This window comes from Anser brachyrhynchus (assembly GCF_964034855.1).
Source record: "Anser brachyrhynchus genome assembly, chromosome: 4".
NCBI lineage: Eukaryota > Metazoa > Chordata > Aves > Anseriformes > Anatidae > Anser > Anser brachyrhynchus.
This window is the reverse complement of record NC_137698.1, coordinates 26,617,629-26,632,924: the sequence shown is the minus strand read 5'-3', so window position 1 is coordinate 26,632,924 and position 15,296 is coordinate 26,617,629. Positions and strand designations below refer to the sequence as shown.

At 35.6% G+C, this 15,296-nt stretch overlaps 1 protein-coding gene across 7 annotated transcripts in view; it reads left to right on the top strand.

The window, feature by feature from the left end:
- LOC308194362 (uncharacterized protein) overlaps window positions 1-15,296 on the top strand; it is a 230,823-nt gene that overhangs the window by 125,691 nt on the left and 89,836 nt on the right. Inside the window, exons 12-13 of one of the 7 annotated variants that reach the window (XR_013950465.1) lie at window positions 9,991-10,103; window positions 14,798-14,812. The exons of 5 other annotated variants lie outside the window; for them this stretch is intronic. The gene's annotated coding sequence lies outside the window, so the exon portion shown is untranslated. Of the gene's footprint in view, window positions 1-1,147; window positions 1,273-3,147; window positions 3,252-9,990; window positions 10,104-14,797; window positions 14,813-15,296 lie in introns of those variants that run through there. One more of the 7 variants, XR_013950466.1, reaches the window with a different exon arrangement.

Here is a 15,296-nt window from a genome sequence, read left to right as displayed (position 1 = left end):
TCTTTGTTTTTGCTTCCTGTATCAAAATAAAATATAGATTAAAAAGAGAAAGTTGCTTAGTGCCTTCAGAAATAGTCCTCCAGAAATAGTATTTCACCGAAAGCTGCCATTCATTCACACTGGCCATAGTTGGCTCTTGGATGAGAAGCATCCAGAGGAAATTGAGGAAATTTGACATCTGAAGTGATAATATTGTTATTTTAGTATATTATGTTTCACTGTGAGCAAGAAATGAACCGATGTGCTTAGACCCTGATAATTTAAAGGCACTGAATAATCTATATCACTTTCAAAAGAGGAATAATAGCATCTGTGGTCTAGTTGAATTTTGTTTGGATAATTTCATCCTGTATAAATGTCTTGCACCCCAATCTCTATTCCGTTCTACTGTCTTAGGAACATTATTATTATAGCTTAATGCTAAAGTTACTGAAACAAATGAGCAGTGTATCCTCTTTCATGCTAATGTGTTGAATGCGCTTCTAGTGTGTAATAGATCAAATTGTAGAGATCAGCATTCTTCGTGTTCACTCCTTTTGTGTTCTGCCTCAAAATCATTCCTGCTTCTCACTGAAGTTTCAATGCATACCACCCTTTGTGGCATGATGTTATAGTATGGTTTAGGTGTAAATGCTTGGTTTCATGCCACTGGTTCCTTTTGAAAATCCATACTCAAATTCATTTGTGTTTGTATAAAATATGTAATGTTCCAACTGGCTGTCACACCACCCCACGCTGCGGTCTAGAGCAACCATACACAGCCAGTCTATATACTTCTCTGTTATTTCAAAATCACATCAACAAGTTTGCCTTTCCCCCTTTATAAAACAGAAGCACTTTAGAAGAAAGTGTATTTAAAATGTCAACTGTCAACAAACAGAATCCGTGATCCATTAGTGCAGGAAATACTGGAATGTTGTGTGTGTGTCAGTGAGTCAGAGAACTAACTGAGCTCATATGGGTCTTCTTTTAATACTTAAGTAAAACACGTCCGGAAAACTTTCAGGATCCTAGTGTGTTTTTTGCCTCCTCCAAGAGATATTTTATTAATAAATATGATACTCAGTTTTATTTTTCTAGAAGATACTTCCACTCTGTGTAGCATTTCCTTCCTTAGTTTCACTAATGTTTTTTTACCTTTTTGCAGTATTCAGAAATTGACAGAAAATGTCATTTTCTTCCCCACTGAACTTCCTCAATGTCAGTGAAATGTGGTTAAGCAGCTTTGCATGGGGAGAGAATATGGGGAAAAGCATTGTCCTCCAAAAACAGGTAACAAAAGGAGGAGGTGGAAAACTGTGAAAGAAAGATTTAGTGTTAGAACAGGAAGTGAACACTTGCTTGTCTGCCTCTGTTTGTTTTCTTTTTTCTTGAACCCTCTAGAGATGAGTTCTTGGTTCCATCAAATGTCGCTGAAGACTTCTACATATGTGGGAAAATGCTTCTTTTTCTCTATTTTTTTTTTTGTTTAATATATTTTCCTGACTGCCTTTGCCACACTACCAATATCCAATAATCTCCAGGAGTTTGTCTTTATTGACTGTAAAAGAATACTTACTATAGTGTTTTACTATACTGCTTCTACTGTCAGATTTGTAGTCTTTTATATTTGGTTCAGGGTTTGGTCCAGTTTTTTCCTTCTTCTGTCTATCTCAGATTTCAGTATATGAAGCACACCTTTGCTGAAAACAAAGCCAATGGTTTTCTGCCAAGTCTGTGCACCCCAGTCCTTCAGTATAATCTAGTTTCTCTTTAAAGTTGATCATATTGTTCTCTGTAGCTTCAAGCATCTACCTTTACCTGTCAAATGCGCAGCTTTGCAATCCTGTTTAAGATACTGTTATTTAAATTCTTAGGCTCCTCCTTTCAGAATCATATATGTAAAGTAGACTAAGGAATTATTTCCTTTTCTGTAGTTATAACCAATGCTGGGGACTCACGCTGAAGCCATAGCCATATCTATGGCCTGGGCATATAAAGCATTTCCAGTCATATGAAACATTATCATATGAAACAGTATTAATATGTATGGCAATAAAAAAAATGTTCCATGACGAAGACATGCTGAGAAGAGCCTTCTAAGGCTTTACATTCTGAAAACAAGGAAATGTATGTGGATTTTCTGGCTTCCAAACTAGGCTTTATGGAATAGCTGCTTTTCAAAAATATCATACATAATCTCTCAGGACATGGCTTATGGCTCAGCTTTCAGGAAGCAGACTTGAGAAAATAAGAACATAAGATCAACAGTACCAAGTCAGACAAATCATTATCTAGTCCATATCCTTTGGCTAATAGCAGATACCAAGGGAAATGTGCAAGAGCAGAACAAGTGCATAATGATACTGCCCTACATCACTCTCCCGACACCCAGTGATTTGTAGCTCAACTGTTATTGAGCCAAAGGTAGTTACTTTCTTTTGAAGAAACTGTATTTTGTCTGTCTGTCAATTGCTTTTTGAACCACTATATACTTCTAGCCTCTGTAACATCCTTTGGTTGAAGCTGCAAACATAAGTAGTAAGCATTAGGTTGTAAGCTCAAGCATTTGTGGAGTCATGACAGACTGCAAATTTCTTGAAACTTCTGTCTTCTCGCATGGTAGCACATCCATCTGTCAGTGAAGCTCAGTTAAACACATGTTTTTGCTGATTACTGTGAATGTACATAATTACTGTATTCTTCAGAAGAATATCTTAGGTCTTGCCTCTGTAACTGGCAGGAACATTTTAAATGCAACTATGCAAATGTTTTGGGTACATCTCAGAGAGGAAAAAGGAAGTGGTGTTTTTTTGTTTGTTTGTTTGTTTTTTCCAAGCTGAAATATTAGCCTATCAGACTTGATACAGCTTTTCATCAAGAACACTTCTGAGGCCCACACTGAACTCTGAAGAAAGAAAGAGAGAAGCTCACTGGGAAACAGCTTTTTGACTTAAAGATGGACAAATCAATACAGTCCTATTCTGCCGTGAAAGAAAAGCAGATTCTAATTGTCTCATAGCTGCTGCAGGAGTGATTGTTATTATTTAGCCACATGGTTGCAATACTTCTAAGTGGTTATGCTTCCTTCACTGCATGCATCTAACAAGGCATATTTTGAAATGCTTATTTCATTGTCAGATTCATGCTCGTCTCTGTGCTTTGCAGAACAAGTACAGATGAGAAAGGCCTTACACAATTCTTTGATACTAAAATAGATGATCCTAAGAAGACAAAAAGACTTACAGTGCATGAAGAAGGTTTGTTCTCTGGTAAATACGTATCTCATACATACTACTGATTTTCTTGATATACTTTTTTATATGGTTTTCTATATCTGAGAGGATTTCTCAAAGGGTGTTTTTTGTTTTGGTTTGGTCTGTTTTGGGGTGGTGGTGGTGATTGAGTGGTGATACGTTTATGGAAACAGAGAAACCTTTTCTCTGAGTCTTTCTATATGTGGGAAAGAAGCCATCCAATAACAAAGACAACAGTCATTCTTGTCTTTGTGAAATAGGCTCCATGAAGTACAAAATGAAAGAAAAAGATTAATCACATCCTGAAAGATGGGGGAAAGGTCAAGCCACATTACACTGGATAGCTAGACAGTGATTATGATCAATTTATTACTGCAGAGGTGGACCATATTTTTATGGTCAAAAAGCAAACCCTTACCAAAAGAACAAGAATAGTTTCTTGCTTGCACTGTGACTCAAAGCAAAGTTATGGGTCAGAACAAACAGAGGAGTCCCTCTGCTGATCCCCCCAAAAATGTTAAAAATATATATATAATTATGTAAGGCTTCTGGAATGTTTCTAGAAGTGATTCATACATTTGTAGTGGGTAGATAGTACAAACTAGAACACATGGAACAAGTGTTATTAACTTGGGCTATGCTTGGTTCTGAGGCAGTCTTGAAGTCATGGTAAGTAATAAAAGTAATGCGGGCACATTAATGCATTTCTGAACCTTAGTTCATAATCCCTCCTGCTAAGAACAAGATGCCTCTGTGTAATTGCATTTCAAGGGCACAGATGGGTAACAGTAATTTGGGATTCTCTTGACTGTACTGTTTCGGGAGTATGGTTATGTTCATCACGTTCAGTTTCTATAACTGCTACTGTGGCCTCAAACTCTTGTTAAGATTTTTAAGATGTTCCTGGGTGCTACTCCCTCTCATCTTACTATCTTTCAGCTGGTTTGATGTCAGAACTTACGTTGCAGAACTCCATCTTCTGCAAATCCCCAGTTAAACTGTGGAGGTGGCATTGATACAACCCTGTGAAAATCAGTGGCACCATGTCAGATTGCGTTCAGTAGATGCAGTATATTCAGGGTTCGGGTAGCTATACAGCTTGACGTGAGAAGAAAATCTGAGCTGGTGTCTTCACAGCAAGAACGATTGCTGGAAATATAATGAAGTCTGAAGGATTTGCATTAACTTACACTTTTTGCTCTACTTTGTTAGTGTGTGTAAAAACTGCAGAATTAATTTGCAACAGAAATCACATGTAAGATGTCTAACTTAGTAAATGGAAATTCTAAATTAATTTTACCAACTTTTATGTCAGGTTTGGACTTGTCTGGAATTATGTGTCAACTTGAGGTAGCATATTTTGCATCATTTTATGGTTTCCCTCTATGAAGAATTCCTATTTCAGTAGTATGTAGGGAAAACTGAGTAAGGCTGTTACAATTTTTTCTCATAGATCAGATCTTTTTTTTTTCAGATTTTTTTTTTCCTCACTTACCCTTAACTTATCTCTTCCAGTTCAGCAAGGATCTAAGGCTAATGCAGCATCACAGTTGTATCTGTCATCATTACTGGTGATAAAAGATTCTGCACTCACAACTTGGCTGACAATTCTGTTGTTGATATGATAGGTAGAATAGAGTCTTTGCGTTGCTAGCTGTAGTTGCAGCTAGTTGTCAGTAAGGAAAGCAGATACATCTCCAAATCTCATGGAATACAGATGTCTCTCATAAAATGTTAATAGTATGGCATCATGTTTGCAAATTGCTAGAAACTGTCTCACACGTTTGATTAAGCATTTAATCATAAGAGTACATTTTTTGTTAAATTGGAAAAGTACTGTGGGCATACAATTTCAGAAGTTTTCTGTAGGACTGTTTCTGAAACCATTGTAGCTTCCCTGGTCACATCGATAGAAAGAAACAATAAGAGTATGGTAAGCACAAGTCTAAAGTTGTTGATGTAAGGTGAATGCACAGTTCCATTTTTTTCAAAAGTATTAAAATTTATTTTTTCGTCTTTGAGTCAAATGAAAGCAGAGTTCAGAAGCTATATCCATGCACAATATTTTCTTTTGAGTTAATACACTAACCTCAAACATAGTGCTAGTACTTACAGGAGATTTAAGTTGCATATTTATAAGAACTGTGCACTTTTATCGCATATTTTATTCCTATTTATTTACCTGCTCTAGGGAACCTGCTTTGGTAGGGGGGTTGGACCCGATGATCTCTTGAGGTCCCTTCCAACCCCTACAATTCTGTGATTCTGTAATTCTGTGATTCTATGCAGTCATGGATGAAATCACTTATTTCATCTTTTCATACAATTTGTTAGATTATGTCTGAAGACAAATGATTTTCTTCAAATCTTCATATATGCCTAAAATATATATTTTACTACTCCGTTGATACATAACATCTGATACATTAACAATGTTGATAATTAAAAAAGTTATAGTGTAGCAATTTTTGACAAATCAGGTTTTCTTACTGAAAAATTTGAAATTACTGAAATGTCAGTTCCTTCAATATATAAATGGTTTTCCTTTGTTTGAAAATGAATCTTTTTCTTTGTATTTATTTTACATTAAGATGGCTTGAAATAGAGTCTTTCTGAAATCCACAAAACTTTATTCTTATATGCATTAGTAAACCATTAATATTTTTAGTTTGTTTTTCTAATCACTGTGGGATTTTTCTAATTGCAAACCCTAAACTCTTCATCTTCCTTTTTTTTATTCAATTGGAAGTCAGTTTCTCAGTCATTAAAAAGGTTTAGTTGAAGTACTGAGCAGTTTTTAGCTCTCTTTGATCCTCCAACTATCTAAAGCTAGTATATGAAACATCTATAGAAAAAAAAAAAAGAAAATAATAATAAAGATTACTATCCGTTTTGTCAGCTTTCTCTGCTGAATTATAACATTTACAAGCATACCTGTTAATATAGCATTTGGTCTTGAAATTATTTTGCCATTTTAGTACAACAGGAGTGACTATTTATCGATAAGCTTCTATAGTGGAGGTAATGTCTTAAACCTTCTAGCTTTTTTTAAGAATTTGTGTTTGCAAAGACCGCTACTTTGGCTACATTAACAGTGTAATTAAAAACTCATTGTCCTTGCATATTATTACTGTGTTCAATAATTACGTATTTTCTATACACGCCCCTGGCAGTATAGATGTTGTACAGTAGTTTGTCACTCTGAAGAAGTGCTATGAAACATGAAAGACTGCTCTTGCCTCTTGTACCATGGCAGCCATTTGTCCTGTAATGCTGTGTGAAGAACATTGTACAGCATAATACCATCTGTAGGATGACACCTACAATGGAAGGTTTTCGGTTAAAGAAACTTATTTATGGACTGTCAGTCTGATGTAATTCAAGGAAAGGAAAGGACAACATGAAGGATTTATCTTTGTATATTGATTTTTATTTAAAATGGATTTGTGACATTTCTAACATCATCAAGTTTATTTATTTAAGTTATTTCTTAAAGTATTTGTTTAACTGTCAAACATAATGTCTTGGGAATTAAAGGGATCTTTGTATGAGAATATGGACCTGAGCCAGGCTGTTTAGAATTGAGACTTACATAAACAAGGGGAAATTAAACATTGAAATGTTCTGGGCACTGGAGCTTGATTGTCTTGTTGATAAATTGTTGGAACAGCTTTGCTTCAGTTGTGACCCACAGGCTCTCAAACAGTTATCAGGTGCCATTCAGGTGGTCAGGGGCTGCTTCCAAAAAGCAATTTGGATGTAATCACCTTCTCTTAAAGCATCAAGAGACTTTACAGAAGAAAAACACTTAATGCCAGGATACCTTCACTGCCTGAGAATGGTCCTGAGAACACTAAATATACTAGCATAAAAATAGCTTTGCAATCTGTGTTACATGTATGGAGGAAAGAAAGGAAATCAATATATATAAAGCTTTTTGTTTTCACAGAATATACATATTGCAGGAAATTTTCTTCAATTTATATTTTTACTAGGTGAGTGATAGTTATTGCTGGAGACCATTAGATTTTTAATTTTCAGCTGGTTAAGTTATCAAATTTGCATCAGCTATGTACATATTAATCTAAAATACGCACTTTCCTAGAAGACAAAACAAAGTAAGCTAATTAGATTTGAAAATTGTGGATAGAGCATGATGGGCTGTATTTTATTGTTCATCCAGTTTACGACATACTCAGCAGGGGCATTGGTTGATACAAGACTGATTAGGGCTCCCTGCAGCCCTAGTTTCCCCTGGCCACAGGGGAATAAATGACGTTTGTTCACTTTGCTGTATCTGCTACATGTGATGTGGATTGACATGGCACTTTTGCTCTCCTTTTCCACCTCCAAAAGTGGAAAGTGTCCAGCAGCTCCATCTGCCAGTCTGGGCCTTCTGTTGAAAAAGCAGTAATGTTAGAGTACAGCTGACTGGTACAGAGTGGATCAATATCTGCAACAAATGGATTATTTTGTACCTACCTGTTGGCTGTTTGATTTCATAGTCTAGTGATATCTTTGATTATAATAGAGTTTCTTTCTGGTCTACACAATTATAACTTGCAAGAACTAAAAATACTGTTCCATGCTTTGAAATGCTCGTTAAGCCATTCATTGTAAATGGCTGAGAAAGGCTCCCATTATACACGTATTTGAACAAGACAGTGTTGCAAGCATTTCACAGGGCACACATGAATCTAAGCCATGCAAGAAAACACAGATAATTAGTAAACTGTGATCAGACTGAATTAAATATGATTTTCCTATTTTATTTTATTTTATTTTATTTTATTTTTAGATGGTGTCACATGCTTTAAAGTAAGATTTCCCTGCCAAAATGTAGTGTTCTAAATAGCGATTCAGGTTTCGAGCAGGTTTGACCACAAATATAATGGGAGGTTAGCAGCTGTAAACCTTGTTCTCACTGTTTTTCCCGGTTAAGCTCATTCTGCACGTCTGACTTTGTTTCCCTGTCTGTGGAAATTAATCTAATGGTGTTTACAAAAAGAAAATTCTTGAAGTACAAAGAACTCAAAAACCTGAGGCTTTATGTTTGGAAAATATTGTTAACCATTTTTTAAGACATAGAAACTGGTGGCCAGAAGTGTAATTGTGCTGTACCCAACGTGCAGTTCTCCATTTTCTTCTCTCTTTTCTTCTAATTTCCTCTTCTATCCACATTTCACAGTTTTCAGGCCAGATTTGTTGAGGGCTTTTGATCTGTGAAGTTTGGTAGTCAGACATTCAGCCCTGGATCTTTGCACTGGTCCTCCACTGGGAGCTACTTGCTGCTGTCTGGCAGGGCCAGAGCCAAGAAACAGCAGGAAAAGAAGCTAAGCCCATCCTCATGTTCTTCCCAGAGGAAAAACAGCATTCACTGAAATGAATAGACAAAAATGCAAAATATAATAATTCACTAATGTGAGCTTTCAAGGGATCAAAGGTTTCTAACCAGACTTTCCATATTCTTTTTCCCTCCCTCCTTTTCTCCCTCCTTCCTTCCCTCCTTCCTTCCTTCCAATTCTTGGATATGCCATCTACTGTGTATATTAAAATATGCAACTTTAAACACAGAAGTTGTTTTAGATACATTTTAATAATAAAGATTAAATAGGTCACTGTTCATTTTGAAAGAAGACATTAAAGAAGGTTCCTGAAATGTGTGTGGTGGTGGGAAGGGGAGAAGCTTAAAAATATTATCATGCCCTTTCATAACACTGAATAATCTTTCTCAAAAGTTTTGCTTTAATTGCTTTTCTTATCATATGCTTATGTTTTACTGCTTCTTTGTTAATGCTTTGTGATTCACAATAATGTCTATCTATCACTTCAATTAAATCTTTCTAAGGTCTATTATAAAAACAGATTCATGTTCATTTTCCTCTGTATTTTCAAGGTAGAGCATTTTTATATATAATTTTTAAATTTGATAATTTGATTTCTGGTTTTGCACAGTTGTATCTCAGATTTGTTTCCCGATGCATTGTCTTTGGTTTTTCTTCTATATAAGCTCAATTCATTTTTTTTTTTTTTTTTATTAGAAGCATTGCTGCCTTTTGGTGTTTGAGTATTAATTTTTAAGTTGTGGAAAACACTAATGGAAGTGGAAGTTCTTAAGAAACCCCACTGCAGTGCCCAAATTGCTGTCTGGTAAAAAAAAAAAAAAAAAAAAAAATGCTGTTGTGTGGCTGGAGTTCAGTCATAGATGCCTGGATGCTATTTTATGTTTCCTGGTATTTTAACTTAGACCTATACCCTGTAACTGCCTCAGTCGGCAATTGCCATGTTACAGCCAGGGCATTGTGGTATTGCAGTCATGACTCCAACAAGTTTTGAAGCACTTTCTACATAAAGTTTTGAAAATCAGCATAGATCCACTTTCAGCAATATTTGTTAAAAAATGCTGTATTCCAGGTGCTGGAAAGATGCTGTGCAAAAATCAGCATTCAAATCTCTGTTAAATGAAAACTTAGCCTTGACATGTCACAGGTAAAAGTTTAAAAATATGAAGCAACACTAAAGGTATTGTTTTGTTTTGTTTTTAATCTTCAAAACTAGGCTAAACTGTAACACAAATAGAGCTTTCAAAAACTGGATGTGGAAAGATCCAAGTGTTAATTTCAGTTTTATCTTTTTTTTTTTCAATGTTTACCTGTTTGATTTTGTAGGAGCAGAGTCATGATTTTTAGCCCTTGAGACTGACTGCTTCAAGCCAACTGTATATCACCAAGTATTTCCTTTTTTTTTTTTCCAGAAAAGTGCCTGTGAGGTCCAACCAATGCTTCCCTACAGCACTTTTGTACTGCTTGAACTGATGCTTGGGTGAAGATCTAAGCACAGTTATTTTTAAATTTTGATCACTGGATGGTATGTTATCTTTTCTATACAATAAAAAATTGATTTTAGCACTTAGAGAGGATGTCTAATTAAAGCCTTTGTGTTAAGCATTGTGAACACTTCCAACATTGCTTTTGATACAGAGAAAGTGGGGGCAAGGATTAATGCATTTGTTGAAAGGTGGGGAATGAAGACAAGTTTAGAATTTACTGCTCTGTATGGCTCACTTGTGCTTCTGGAAGAATGGGGAAAAATATTGAGGGAGGTGGAGATTGAGAGTGTTCTCACCCATTAATGGAAATTTGAGAAGGAAATAAAAGCATGTGCTGCAGTTTTATTCAGCAGAGAAGCTGCCATGCAAACCTGATTGCTCCATTTTAATACGGGATAATAAGGTTAGTTGAGCTTTACATGTACTGATGATGGCACTAACATTTTAGTATTGAGAAAACCAGATTTTCACTTCTGGCTTCTGAGACAGAAAATCCTATTGGGATTTTGGAGTGTTTGCGTGTTTGAGTATCTGCATATGGAGGCATGTGGACATATATTGAAGGTGTCAGACCATTTTGTACTCTATTCAACAAAGAGATTAATTGCAAAAAACAGATGCTAGGAATTGCTGACTCCAGCATCTTTCCACTACTCTCTTAATCCAGCAATTCTATTTTACTTCCAGCCACTGAGGCTGATAGGGTGATTTTTGCCATTTACTCTATCATGTAAAATGAAACTTAGGAGCTGTTGCCTGAGAACTGCTTTATGTTAGCAGAACACCACAGAGCGCCTGGGAACAAGAGGGAAATTCCATTCATTAGTCCAAGATTATCACCTCAGGTCTCGCTACTAAGGATGAAGGACTGGCCAGTAATTTAGTGGGTGCAAATTTCACTGCAGGGTAAAGTTGATCTAAAGGAGGTGAGGACCTGCTGAGTAAGTCTGCTACAATTTATTTTTAGATGTAATGATTCATATTGCTATTGGCTATTATTGCATAGCAATCCCTTTATTAAACATGAAAAAAATGCTTAGCTTCTAGATCTTTAAGTTCTTCCTGAGCCCCTGTCTAGGCAACAGACAGGCAACTCCATATAAAAGTTCAGCAATACTGCACAGAAAGAGTCAGATTGAATAATAGGGATGATTCATTCTTCTCTGCACAGAAAGTAAGATAGAAGAACAATCTTTCATCTCCTCTGTTGAAAAAGTTGATGAACTTACTGTACTTCTGCTTAGTCTGTAACATCTCCAATGCTGAAAAAGCTGAGATTTGGCTCTACATCAATATTTATGGGGGCCTCAGAAGAATTACAGACGACATAAATTGTAAACTCTTTTATTTACAATTTCCCATAGCAATAGCAGCTCTTACCTGCTGTAAAAATTAAACTCACGTTGTGTAAATGAACACCAAAGATGTCTTTCCCATGAAAAATCAAGGTTCAAGCAACTTCCTTAACTCTCAGGATTACTGAATTACTTTTACACGCTCATTTTATCACGTCTAGAGCGATAAAATTAAACTACTTGGCTGTCTTCAAGTAATGAATTATTATTATTATTATTTTTAATTTAGAGAAGATAGGTAATTTTACATTACTACATTTAGTTAAATTCCAAATGAATATTTTCATTTGGCACAATAATCATTAAGAATTCATTGGGGGGAAAAGTGGTTATATGTCTTTTAATATAAACTAAGCATGCAAAAAAATAGTGATTTATTTAAATATATAATGAAGGGCAGAAAAGTGTCAATGTAGTTTCATCCTAGGCACGTTAATTCAGAAGACTTTCTGAGAATTTTGCCCTGATATATTGTTATTGATTCACTGACATGGCTTTCATGTTACAATATATAATTCCGTGAATTGGGGTTTGCTTTTTACATCAGTAATTAAATATGATGCATTTCGACCCTTTCATTTGACTAATTTGATTGTAGTTAGTAGCAAAGCAATTTCCCTCAGTTTTGAGGACTTTTGTATAAATTAAAACAAACAAAATCAATGCAAAACAAAAAACGAGAAAACTCTCCCACACTCACTATTTAATTCCTCCCCAAAAAAGAGCTATGCTCACAGGTCAATGCAACATAGATATTTATCCTGATTTGTACTGTCCTCTGAGTCTTCCTCTTTTCTGCTTGAAATAAAAGCCCTGGAAATATAATCCCTGTATTAATTTTTCTAGTCCTATAAAATGAACACTTTTTGGTATCTCTCTTCTGGTCCTTGATTGGCAGTGGTTGCTCTCTTTTCTTTCTAAAGCTTTAAAACTGCAGCCAATTCAATGGGAGGCACTAATTTCACTACTTTGTCTGTGAAGTCCAAATGAAAGAAAAAAACAACAACAACAATAAAACAGTGAATATGACAGGTTTAGAAACAATCCTTTGCTGCTCTCAAATTAATGCTGAGCTGGCTTTATATCTACAGCAGTGTCTCTCTGCTGGAAGTAATGGGAAATAATAATGACTGCTACTTCTTGTAATTGCTGAAGTGATCATTACTGTGATCTGTGACAGCCTTCTCTTGTCTCTCTTAGCTGCTTTCTGGAAATCAGGGGCTAAATCTGAGTAAATACTAAGAACTTTAAGTGTAATTCCAGACGTGCATCATTCAAAGAGACACTTTTGGAAGGAAAACAGGCTAGCTTAGGGCTGACGTTTGATTAGACTTTGCTTCCCATTGTAGCCCCAAGGCCAGGAGTGCAGTGCAAATCACAGGGAGAACAGAGAGCTCTTCACTCTGTTATTGGAAGAAGGCTACGCAGGCCTATGTTTGGAACAAGCTTGAACTTGTTACTCCCGCAGGTGTACCTGCACAGGTTCATTTTGATCCACCTTGGAACAGTCTATCCCTTTCAGCTGTAGGCTTGCTTTCATTTCAGCATTTTATATTTTCACTAACAGTTGTGGTACCAGAACCTAAGCCTTGCTTAGGCACAGAGTTTCATTTCGGGAAGGAAGTTCCTTTTCGGGCCAAATTCTAAGTGTCCTGTTCAGGGTGACTGTACATGCACCAGTAATCTGTTTTTCTGCATTACTGTTATTTTTTTCTTTATTCTAGACCATAATCACAGAGCTTCCATTAGCATTTCTTGTTAGTCTTCCCCATATGCAGGAAAGTTGCCTTCCATTTATTTATTTATGGACAGTAATGCCCACATTTTTTTTTTAATCGCTTTAAGTTTTGTACCTTCAGCTTAGTGGACAGTGGGATGGTGCTCACATTTTTGTAATGGTTTTGTCGTTTGTCCCAGTTTTTAACTAATGGGAAATTTAAAAACCATTAAAAGCATCCAAATGTTCTGTTGGAAGTGCAGCTACTTTTGGATTATCATCTTTCTATTGACATCCACTGCTTGTAGATAGTGTTGAGCTGACTATCTTATTTTCTTTTTATTTTAGAATTTTAGCCCTTGTAAAAGTTGTCTTGCTATAGTTTCCTTACCAGCTTATTTTATTATTAACTCTGGGATTCAGTCAGGCTTTTTGCTGAAATCCTTATTTGTGAATAACCAACTGCTGCTGTTCATAAAAACAAAGGCTTCTCTGACATCCCTTCTTATTTTTTCCCAATTTAGAGAGATAAGCTACTTAAAAGAATAGTGCTCTGGAGTTTGTTATATACACACTTCAGTCATTGCATCCTTGAACTGAATTGAATGTATTTAATGATTTCTCATGCAGTCAGGAATGGCTCTTTCCATGGGCTGAGTTATCCAGTTCATTGGACAGGGCGTATACACATACAGCTGAACCATAGTATGCGTTGGTTTCTGGAATAAAGGCAAAAATATAATTTCATAGTTAGAATTAAAAATAATATTTTCCCTTGCCTGTTCCAACCTTAATATGCAGCTGATGTTCTGAAACTTTTCTTGAATAAACCAAGGTGTAGTTTTTCATCCTTCTGAAAAAGGATCAACTAATGATCAAAAATGCCTTTTCTTGATATACGATTCATAACTTTTGAAGTTAGAGATGGGTCATTTATGGATTCAAAATGGAGCCAATGAAAGAGAGTGCTTTCTAAAACAAAATGAAATATGGTGTCTTCCAGAATGACCTTGGTGCCTGTTTATTTGAAGGAACAGGAGGATTTTACTTTAGAGAATGGGTCTACAGGAATGTAGAAGAAATAAAAAGATACTTTTAAGAAATGCTAGTTTTACTAAAATCTTCATCAATAATTCTACTTAATTAACAATACATAGTTAGGAAAGGCATACGCTTTTGAAGAAAATATGCAGGATGCATATTACCGAGGACAAAAATGCCTTTGCAATGTATTGAAGTTGGTCTTTGCATGATTTCAGCAACAGATAACAGACTAGGTCTGTTTGCTCTCATTAATTGTTGATGTGTTTTGTTTTGTTTCTTTACCTTTTTAACAGAACTAAGCTGCAGCTATATATTCATTCTTGATGGATGTTCCCTCTGGGAACCATGCAGCTATGCTAAGAATTTTAGTTTTAAGTAGCATTATACCTCACAGACAGTACCTTGATTAAAATGAACTTTAATTAAGATAAATGGTGTCTGCTTAGTCATCTGTTTGGCATTGTGAGAGTTGTATCTTCGGACTAATGCTAGAAGTAATGAAAATTTTTCATTTCCTTAGTGAAAGCACAAATTAGATTTTGGCAAGATTGTTGCCCACCTGTCCTGATAAGTGTACAGCTGTTAGAAAGCAATAGTAAGGAATTTCATTTTACAGATTTTTCTCCATAATGAAGTCATGCCATCTTCCCAGTATCCTATAAGGATGCCAGTCAGCAGTATCTGTTCCAGGAATAATAATATGTAATCAAGGTTAGTCTTAATTGCTACTGATGCAAATATTCCCCATTTCTTAATTCATAAAACAGTTGGGGGGTGGTGATTTTTGATTTCTTGGGGGAGATGATCCATTCAGAAATAAAGAGAAATTAATCAGTTGAGAAAACCACAGAATGTGGGCATTTTTTTTAGGCTTAACATTCCATCTTTGTTAGTAGTATTGAGCACATCAGCTTGAATAATAACCCATAAAGGGGCCATTTTGGCTGTACCTCTATAGGTAAGTTTGGATATTGTACAACAAGAAACATTGGAAAATAGCCAGTTCCTTAACATAAAGTTTTAACTGAACAGCCTGTTATCCTTCTGAGAGTAATTTAAAATAGCACCGTGTTACTGTTTTTTAAACCAAAGCATGCTTAAGGTTCCACATAAAG